Source organism: Poecilia latipinna, unplaced genomic scaffold (genome assembly GCF_001443285.1).
Source record: "Poecilia latipinna isolate Pla-1442-1.1 unplaced genomic scaffold, P_latipinna-1.0 Scaffold1646, whole genome shotgun sequence".
Lineage (NCBI taxonomy): Eukaryota > Metazoa > Chordata > Actinopteri > Cyprinodontiformes > Poeciliidae > Poecilia > Poecilia latipinna.
The window spans coordinates 84065-94774 of NW_015114262.1; the positions used below are offsets into that span (position 1 = coordinate 84065).

The window sequence follows — 10710 nt, forward strand, 5'->3', positions numbered from 1 at the left end:
GTTTAATGCATTTTGTGAAAAGTTCAATCAGTGATCAATAATTAATACTGGAGATGCATTGTAATTGTTTTTGTTGGGTTTTATTTGTGCAGGATTACTGTATTTTCAGCAAGGCAGAGAGATGCAGCTCTATAAACTAGTCCTGTTCTGTTGCTTTTAATTATTGTTGACATGATAAAATGTGTCTGTTTTGAATTATTTAAGAAATCTGATCTATTGAAGATTGGTATTGGCGGCTCAGATCCTCTTGGTGTCACCTTTTAATTAAGTTGAAGTAATTTTTATTGACACGAGTTTTAAAATGTCTTTTAGATTTTCCTCTTGTTGCCTGACAGTGTTTGGATTCATGTAGTTTGGTGTTTGGCGGCATGTCTGGACGTGTCCAAGGGAAACAATCTGGGATTAGCTTCCTTTAAGCTTCCTTTAACTTTAACTTCACAGATGTTTGGCTCACTTGTGAATAATGTTAGCCTGAGCGCAGTGAGAGATGGATGACTTCCTGTTGGTGGGTCTTCTTGGAGATAAAATGTTTATTGATCAAATGGATCAATTGTGATGCTCATTTTGTGTTCTTCGTAATCAAAGAAACAAATCTTTATGTAGCCGTTACCACGTTTTAATGAGGTTGTGTGACAGGAAATCTTTTTGTGAAGAATGTTGTTTTGGTGTGCATCACGCAGAAGCAGTCAAAAGTTTGACCATAATAAAAAATAAATCGCCTCTGTGTTTTATTTCTCCCTCAGATCTTTAGAACCAGAAATATAGTTTCAAGCAGGAAGAAAACATAAAAGTGCTTCTGATTCCATGCAATGATGCAGATAAAGTCTGAGTGCATCATAGACGTTGGGTGATGGGATGTAAATGCCGTCTTGATGGTTAAAATTAAATTTCAATGAGTGCTGGATGATAGCACCACTAGAGATAAGTAGGGTAATGAATAAGTAACAGAGTCGACATGTATCTAGGTTATATTTAGGTCGTATATTTAGCCTTTAGATTAGCTACAGTAAGAAGTTTTTTCTGCTGCCTCATCCCAGGAGTCTGTGCTGGCCTCAAAGTTTTCTTTCATTTAGAAAAGATGTTCTTTGTTTTTATTGCAGACTGAAATGTTCACATTGCACTGATCTCCTATTGAAGCTCTCCTATAAGAGTCATTTTAAAAAAAGCTCTATCTCGTTAAAAATATATATTTTTTTCCTCACTGTTTGACATCAAATCAGAGGAAACTTCCTGTTTTAACTCTGTCAGGGTTACCAGTGGCTTTGGTTTGATAAAAGCCAGAAGAATTGATTTTTTTTTTCCTTGGCTTTTCTTCCTCAGACTACTCACAATGGTGGATTTTGTTTTACTTTTAGCTTTATTTTTATGGTCCAAAGTATATTGTTCAACTTCCTTGGTGATGTTTTGAAATGAAGCTTCAGTATTTCCTCCTGATGCCAAATATTTTGAGAAGTGCACCAGTCCCTCCTGCAGCAAAACACCAACATAACATGATGCTGCAACCCGCCCCTGTACTTCGCAGTTTGGATACATCCATTGTTTAGAGAGCCAGAATGCCTGCTGGAGTAGCTTTGCTTCATGTTATAGTTTATTGCTATATTAAATTTGCTCTTATCTACACAGAGTTTTTATGGTGGTAAAACCACTGTAATCTTAACAGCCTCTTATCCTACAGGTAATTACGAGGGGAGAAGTGTAATCTTATAAAACAGGGATTGCACAGTTAGACCCGGTTGAGTGCTGACATGTAACTTTTGCACATAAACATTAGACCCAAATGAACTGGCCAAGATACAAATTCACCACATTCATCAAACTGTTGTGTTTAAGAGCAAAGGGCCGACCGAATGTGATTTCTCCTCCGACTGAATTAGCTCAGGTGGAGAGGGAATCGTTATTATCTTCTTTGTCTCATCTCCATAATGTTTGCGTATTTCATTAGGGGGGGATGCAGAATGAAACATAATTATGTTGTACCCCAGCTGACAACTGCTCTGTCACCGGGTGCATTAAAAACACGGCCGTGAAGAAAGACCACGCGGCGCCGGCTCATCTCTCACAGTTTGACAAGGCTACTTACTCTGAGTTCGTGAAAGGAGCTAATGCTTGCCTCGTACACACAACCGTAACCTTAAGCTCATTAGAGGAACAAACTTTCTCATTTCGAGCTCCTCCGTCTCAGGAAAGACTGAAGAGCAATTAAACCAGAGCAGACAAATAAACTGAGGGGGAATAATCTTTCTGAATCACCTGGAAAGTCAAGTAGATAAAAAAACAAAAAAACAAAACCGAAACTGGGTTTCTCTATAAGGTGCAGTCGGAAAGTCTTGTAAGAAACTAGGTTGGCCTATTTCTGCATGTTTACTTGCAGCCAAGTACAAATTAACCTCCCAAGATCAACAATAAACCTAATTAGAGTCGTGTTCGGCTGCACACATCTCTAAACACAGATCACAGCTTGTTGGGAGATGAATCTCCATCTGTCTGGCTGAACAGTGGGAGGAGGAGAGTCTGAGAAGATCCGTCCCAGGATTCCTCTAGTGGAGCACGCTGTGTGTGTGTGTGTGTGTGTGTGTGTGTGTGAGGGGCCAGGGGGTTGCTTCCCCCATGTCAGCCCGTGTTTTATGATGTCACGCTGCAGAGGGGAAGTGGGACATGGCACATACAGGGAGAACACGCCGCTGGATTTGAGGATGTTAGGTGAAGTTGGGGGGAGGGGGAGTCCTGTCACGCTAAGGGGCTCAGACAGGAGCAGCTCTGCCCTGCTATCCGACACTCACCACTGTAGCTCAGGCTGCCAGACGCTCGAGGAACACAAAAGTGTGGGATTGATATTTTGCTATGTTACGGACACAAGCATGATTGGATTTTATGTGATGTTCCAACCCTTGATTGTTGATAGTAGATCAAATCTGTTTATGATGGTTTTCCAGGCACGTGGCGCCATTTTACCACACAAAGAACTAAGTTACCTGTAGTTGTTTTAAAAAGGCCATGTAACTTAAGACATTTGATTTTTTAAATTTATTGCCTTGAAGTTGGTCCTCTGTCTTGTTAAACTCCTGCCCCTCCTTCAGGAAGTCATCACAACATGGCTCCTCTATTAACCCTTTAAAAACGCGTTGCACTGAGAAGTAGTTTCACCAGGTGTTTGCTAATTGCTGCTGGCTAGTCTAAAGGAGCTAAGAGGAGAAGTCGCAGGGGAGTTTGGCTTTATGAAATGAAAGCTCAGAAGATTATTTCATGCTTATTTGGGAAATCCTTTAATCTCCCATGACAACCATTCAGGGGTGACTAAACATTTGCTCTCTCCGATCGCTGCCTTTTCGACAAAGCTCCTCCTTGGAGCTGCAGTCTCCAGCCGGGTTTGTACTTCACAGAACACCCCTCCCCACACGTTCCCCACTCCGCTCCTCCAGACTAGCAACAGCAGCTATTAGCAAACACCTGGTGGAACTGTGTGTCTGCTGAGCTCGTCATATGAGCTACTTCTCTGCCGAAACTGTTATAAACGTCTTTCCAGAGAAATGTTGTGATGACTTTCTGAAGGTGGCGTGTTGGAAAGAGTGGGAGCTTCTTAAAGAGACAGAAGCCTAATTTGAAGGAGTTAAGTTACAACGTAATTTAAAAAAAAAGTCTAATTCATGTTTGAGATATTCAGTATTTTTTATAACTGAAAGTATCTTGTGCTATGAAATGGCACTATGTGCATGGAAAATGCATAACACTTCTCCTTTAGCCTCCTAGACTTTGACTAAGCCATTTAAATTCTTAAAAATGCCTTGACCCAAACTAGTCTATTGTCGTCCTGATAGGTGAGGCTCCATCCCAGTCTCAAGTGTTTTTTTCTTTGTTTTCCCAGGATCAATCTGCCTCCATCTGGTTTTTCTTCTTGCCTCTTTGTGGACTAATCATTGTTGGTGGGTAAAGATATTCTTTGACTTGAGCTCTGGATCGCTGCAGGTCTTGGTAAGTTTGCAGTTCAAAAGATAAAATAAAAAAGGTTGGGAACTTGTTTTCAAGCCCAACTCTTCTTTAAACATTTCCATAACTTTCTCTCTTACCTGTCTGCTGTGCTCCTTCATGCTCGTGATGCCGTTTGTTCACTAATATTCTCCAACAAACCTCTGCGGGTTTCACAGAACAGCTGCATTTCGTCTATTGAGTGAGCCATTTCTGCAGGCAGTTGGTTGCACTGCATTTTATTAAAAATGACGAATCATGAAAGCAGTTATATGATGCTTCTTTTTCTGAGCAATGTGTTTACTTCATTTTTCTCCAAATCCAGCACAGATTGGTCATTTTTTTCCCCCCACCAAAGACACACAAAACTTGGATCCATTTCATTAATTCATCCGGTATAAAATATTAAACAAGATATCGATTTCTCCTCTCTGCTCCTTGCTGCTCTTTAGTAAAGGAAGAGAAATTTGAGTCATAAATGTTGAATGATTTTAAAAAAGCCCCCCACTTTTTTTTCTGGAGGTGTATTTTATTCTTTAAGCCCCTGATTATTTTCCTGAGATGCCACTAGAGCCGTGACAGCGTTTTCACTTTGCCATTGACACTGGGTAAGATAAAGCAGTGGGAACACCGAGGTCCAAATATGTTGCTTTTATAGGGAGGAGCTGTCCCATTCATCATGTGCTGTAACATCCAGAGCTCTAGGGAAGCCCTGTCCATAAGTCAGCACAGAGCAGGTAGCGTCTGCTCTGCCAGATAATAAAATGAAGATGGAACCTTTGACTGAAATAAATTGAAAAACAGGTAAAAATAATCAGTCGAAATGGGAAAATGTTGGTTTTTTCCCACTATTTGTTAACTCTGGCTGTAGTTTTGTATTTGAAATTGTTTTCATGATTGGTTTTCTTTGTTCCTCTGTGGAGGTCAAACTGGTCAGTTTCACACCTGGGCTTTTTTTTTTACTACACAGCCGTGTTGTGGTAATAGATGAGCACTTTGGTTTAAATGGTCTTACAAACAAGCAAGGCATTCTCTGATGAAGACATCTAAACGATGTGGTGTGTTTGCTGCTGTAGCCATGCAGATTTTTAAATGTGGAAGAATGAGGAACACATTGTGCCTGTGTGAGTTTTGACAATTAGAGGATGCAGCTTGATTTTTATTGATCAAACCAGATGTCAGATTTGAGCATCATTTTTGTCTCCAGCCCAGAGAAAACTGCAGATTGTTTTCATTGTTTATATTTTTCTTTGCATTTGTAACCGGGCTCTTGGCTGCTATTGTGTAAAAACACGTTGGTTTTAAATGGCAAGTGTTTTACACAAAATATAACAAAAATGAACATCATCCAAATAATGTTTAAACACAAAAGTAAATGTTCAGCTGTAGAAATAACCAACATACCTGTAGCATGGAACAGAAACCCTGTATTTCCACAACAGGAATATAAATTCAGTCAATTTATTCACCTACCATTATTTAACTACCACTGCCAAGAAGCAAAATACAAAAACAAGAATAATTTAAAAGGTTCAGCACATCTTTTATTTGAATTAGTGCTCATTAGTTGGTGTTAATTACTAATTTAGTGTAGAGATTGTTCAACCAGCTGAAATTGGATCCGCTAGACCAGACGGCTTCTATAAACACGGTTTCCTGTCACTTGGATGAAACAGAGAAGATACTGACTATTAGAAGCAACTCTGGAGAACCACTCAGAAAACTTCAGAATTTCCCTTTAATCTTAGATTTTTCTCAGGATCTTTTAATTATTACATTTCATTTTTCTTTATTAGGGAAGAATTGTGGTTCCATATTTTTTATGCAACCACAAAAAAAAAAAAAAAAAAATCTGTTTATAATCTGGATTAAAAAAAAGAGACACAATTTTAGTTTTCAGAAATCAGTTTTAATAACAAAGTGGTTATTAATTTGTACCATTCTCCATTACATATTCCATGGAAGGACAGTCTTCATAACCATTTTGTTTTTCCCCCAAGTTCTAAGCATACAAATAACCTCAAAATGTTAAAAATATAAACGTTTCTTAAGACAATAAAACAAACTCGGTGACAAACAAAAGGAAGGTAGGCAGGGATATGGCAGCTTACGCGTCGCGGTCAGACAGGGTTAGTCAACAAGAATAAGCTTTGCTTGTTGATTCAGCCGCAGACAAACTTCATCAAATCACCAGCGAAGTCTATCAAAGTGGGGAGAAGTGGATAGAAGTGGATATGTGGCAGCTGGTAACTGTTTACCAGAAGACATGCTTAGCAAATAGTTCACTCTGTTAGCGGCAATGTTGCCTTTACAAATCTTGGAACAAATCTTTCCTTTGTCTGCGCAGAGTATCTTGTAAAGTGCTCGGTCAGTGAGTGACTAGGAGCCTTGGAGTTGACCTTTGCACTTCATACCCCTGCCTCCTCACTTGTATGAGAACCATCAGCATTCAGTAGCGTGTAAAACTGTTCATTCCCCTTGAATTTATTCACAATTCATCACATTAAAACCACAAACTTTCTTGCATTTAATTTGGATTTTATGCGACAGGCCAACATGACATGCATATTTATGAAAGTGGATATATGGATTTAAACTGGAGTTTCAGCTCTTTTGTAGCTTCTCATGTATTTTCCTTAGAAGAAAAGCATCCCCACAGCATGATGCTGCCACCTATTTGGTGCGTTCTATATTAATTGGGTGACTTCTGAAGGCAATTTTTTTGCAATGAATTGTATTTAAGAGTGTTTCTGTAAATACAACACAGATAATCCTGCTTCCAAAAACACGGCATCCTTAAAAAGTCTTAAATTCAAGGTCTTAAAATGTAAATAAATATTTTAAAAAGGCAAGTTTTCATTAAATATGTTAATTATAGGTCCACATTATGACAGGACTACTTAATTGTATATTATTTTTTCAAGTGGTACTTTTTCCTGTCAGGCTAAAGTTTGAGTCATGAACATCTTCATTGCGTTTTGTGACTCGAGGTAGTTGAAGCTAATGCTAACTACCTCTGCTAGTTAGCTAACTGGCTATCAAGGTTATTTATGAATTTATCATCTTTTTGAACATTTCTGTTGTGATTTAATTCATGATGGTCTTTAAAAAGTTCTAAAGTTGAGATGGTATAACCTGAGGAAACATCCCTTCTGGTATTTGCACAGTTTTATCTTCATTTAGCCAATTGTAAATATTTCTTAGAATCTTTGAATCGGATTATTTTTGGTAACATTTTATTTTTAAATTTTGTCCTTACTGTATCAGTTTTCTTTTTAAAGTAACAATTCTAATGAAATGCTCTGAAGTTTGTGGTTTTAAATGTGAAACATCTCTGGTTATTATCATCAGCTGAGGTTTGTTAGTAACGAGCACAAAGATGAAGGTATGATTGGCTGCTGTTCACACGACTATAATGGATCAGTTCAGGCTCGTCAACCTGAAAGGCTCCAGCTCTTACTTTCTATTAAAACACGATGGGATGAAGAGACAACAATCACAGCTACGATGAGGGATGTTTTCTTCTAGGAATCTCTTAATTTGACGTTTAGCAAAGTTTTTCTGTCCTGCATGATGTCAAATTTCCTCAGCTTTCGGTTTGTGAAGCTGTTTTTGGTTGCAGGAACCTATTACAATAACTATTATTTACTCTACTTGTTTAAAAATGTTTTTTTTTTTTTAGATGATAAATACATAACTTAAAATCACAACAAATCTACTTTAAAAACTGGTCATCAATATTGACCAAAATGAGACTTTTTATGATGTCTGTACAGCTTAAAGGCTAATTGAAAAGAACTTTCAGGGTTAAATAAGTTTTTTGAGCCAAACTGAATAATCAAAATGCAAAAAACCTGCGTGGTTTTGCAGATAAACATCCAATATCATGGCAGATCTGTGTTGTTGGAGGACTGATCTAAAAAAAACAAAAAACAGAAAAAACAAAACCAGGTCTTATTCGAAGCTTAAAATTGCCCAGGTGTGGGGTTGCGAGGAACAAAGGGTGAGAAGCGATTACAGAGAGGAAATCACTTCTTTTGACAGCGCATCTCTATCACTGCTGTGTACAACACGTCCTCAAAACTGCCGCCACCGCAGAGTCCCTTATCCAGAAAACTCATTCTCAACGCTTTCGCTCTGCGACAGCTCCAACCTGATATTCAGCTCAGAGTTATTGTCTTCTTAAATATGCAGACTGCGCGGAGCGTTGTGGGCGTACCTCGAGCCGAGATGATGTGTAAAATTGCATTTTTTAGATGCGCGCGGGCAGAGGGAGGGGAGGCTCCGTGAAACAGACGCCAGCAGATCGTTTAAATGAAAAACCTCCATCTATCCAGCCCAGGAAGTCGAGACCACTGCATCCCATTTTCCCTGGGCTCCTGTTCGGATTACTGGGGCGGCATGAGGCGCGCAGGCACACGTAGCCCAAAGCAAAGTTATACTAAAGTAACTTGTGTCATGGTAAAAGGGTCACTTATGTCATTAGTGCTCAGGAACCGGAAGGCGTTTGGAGACTCGCTCGCTAAGACAAGCATCATCCGGCCTGCTGTGGCCCTCCGTCTGTAATTCTGGTCATGCCCCGTCTCCGTGTGGATTTAATGGTTGTTTTTAGTAGCATCCGCTTACAGTCTAGTGAAGTAAGGGGACAGAGCCGCCCTTAGCGTGAATATATGAATAAATAGTTTACATTGAAATGTGAAAGTGGGTCCTTGCAAAGAAGTGAACCCACAGACTTTCTGCAAGAGGAGAGCTCAGACGGTGTCGGAGATCCAGCAGAAGTAACCGCGCACCGATTGATTTCTGGAAACCTGTCGATTCTTGTTTCTGTCTGAGACAGAGAAATGAAACCGTCTTAACGTTAAACCATTTCTCAGAAACATCCCTAGTGTTTAAAAAAACAAAACAAAACAAAAAAAACAGGGAAATTCTCCAGTGTGGCTATTATTTTATAAGAAATAAATCCACTGTTAAATAGCTGCAATAAATGATTATGGAAGACGTTGGCCCCTGTGTTGGAGCACAATTTGATGCCCTACACACAGAAATGTTTTCTATACTTAAGAAATAAAAATAAAAAATAAAAATAGTTATATTATGCATTTTGAAAATACAAGTTACCCAGGATATTACTGTAATTATAACAGGCCTGTGATGTATTTGGTGAAAACAAAAGGCGGTGGTGTGAACTCAGGGTTGAGTTTGGTCATGACATCGTTTTTACATCATACAAAATTAGAAAATAAATGCACAAAGTCAAATGTAAAATAATATGATTGTAGATTAACAATAAAGGTTCCCACATACTTGGGTGCACTTCCTGCCGCACAGAGTTCACATCGAACCATTTTAAATGTGACGGTGGGCCGATAAGGTTGAAAGCCGATGCCAACTTGGGGACAAAATGGAGTCAGAATTTGAAGAGTGTCTGACATAAGAGATAACAAATATAGTATGCTGCATTAATGAGGGAATATGAAGGAAAGAGTTACACGTGATGTTTGCCGACAGTACGGCCGAGTATGTGGGAGCCTCAACTCTAGAGGGCCGGTTCTGTCGTGACCACTTGGCGTGGACGATGGTGGTGGCAGGAGTTCGCCCCACAATCTGCATTCGATCCCCGGCAGCCCTCAGCTTGTGGGCAGATGTGGCTACTCTCCAGTAGCTTGCCGCCATCAGTGTGTGTGTGAATGGGTGAATGACTGACTGTAGTGTGAAGTGATTTGGGCCTCTAGACTCGATACAAGGACAAGCCATTTATTATTTGAAATGTAACATACACAAAAAAAATTAAAAATAAAATGTAGTTTTTTTTAAGTTTCTTCCATGTTCATTTTAAAACACCTCAGAGTTAGTGAAACTGGTTGATTTCAGTAACAACTGCCAGTGTGAAGAGTGTTGTTCTGGTGCGCTCATAAGATTAGAAGTGGATTCTGCAGGGTTATAATTTAGTATCTAAGGGAGCAGTCATAGTTTTCGCACAGCTCAATTTTCAAAACTTAACCCTCCCAACCACCCCATAATCCAGCTGTTTTTTTTTGTTTTTTTTTTAGCCCTGTTGTTGAAAAAAGTGCCATAAACACATAATACCTTTTGAACATTGAGGTGTGCCTTGTTGAAACCCTGTGTGACCTAAAGAGAGGGCTGAGTGTTCATGTTTTGTCCCCGACAGAGACCTGGATGCATTTAAAAATGTCAGCCTCTAATGGTAACAGCAAAACTAACCTCAGGACACAAATCGGCACCTGCAGGGTAAAAGTGAGATTACACAACACAACATTAAATCATCTAAAATGTCTTGCAGTTTGAATGTCAGTGAGTCACGTGCTCTGTGTTGGTGCAGGCAGCCGCCAGATCCTGTGGCTTTGTCGGAGTGCGAAGACGCGGTTATTTCTGAACAAAGGACCTTAAATGTGATAATATTACCCTGTCCTCTCTTCCTTTAAGACTTGTAGTTTCCATTTAAAGGACAGCTGTCCGTGTTCCTCCACACAAGCATGCAGTTTTCAGAAGTCCACCTTGGCTGAATGTCTCTCTGCAGCATACTGTTATGTTTCTCCTGTCAAAGCTGTGAGTTAATTGAAGCGTTTGGATTAAAATGTAGGTTCAAACCTGGAAATTAACAGCTTTTTAAACATGTTTCAGTTCCAAAAAGCAAAATAAATCTTTAAGCAATAAAAAAAAAAAAAAAAAAAAAAAAAAAAAAAAATGGAAGGTGGCCAAAAAAAGAATAAAATGTCCGGGTTTTCG

The 10710-nt window shown here is 39.2% G+C and overlaps 2 long non-coding RNA genes across 2 annotated transcripts in view; one reads left to right on the forward strand and one right to left on the reverse strand.

The window, feature by feature from the left end:
* The window catches only part of LOC106964255 (uncharacterized), a 28858-nt gene extending 18256 nt beyond the window's left edge, over positions 1-10602 (forward strand). The window contains exons 2-3 of the long non-coding RNA XR_001428356.1: positions 3863-3969; positions 10133-10602. This is a non-coding gene — a long non-coding RNA (uncharacterized LOC106964255). The remainder of the gene's footprint in view (positions 1-3862; positions 3970-10132) is intronic.
* The window catches only part of LOC106964256 (uncharacterized), a 16985-nt gene continuing 12125 nt past the window's right edge, over positions 5851-10710 (reverse strand). The window contains exon 3 of the long non-coding RNA XR_001428357.1: positions 5851-6739. This is a non-coding gene — a long non-coding RNA (uncharacterized LOC106964256). The remainder of the gene's footprint in view (positions 6740-10710) is intronic.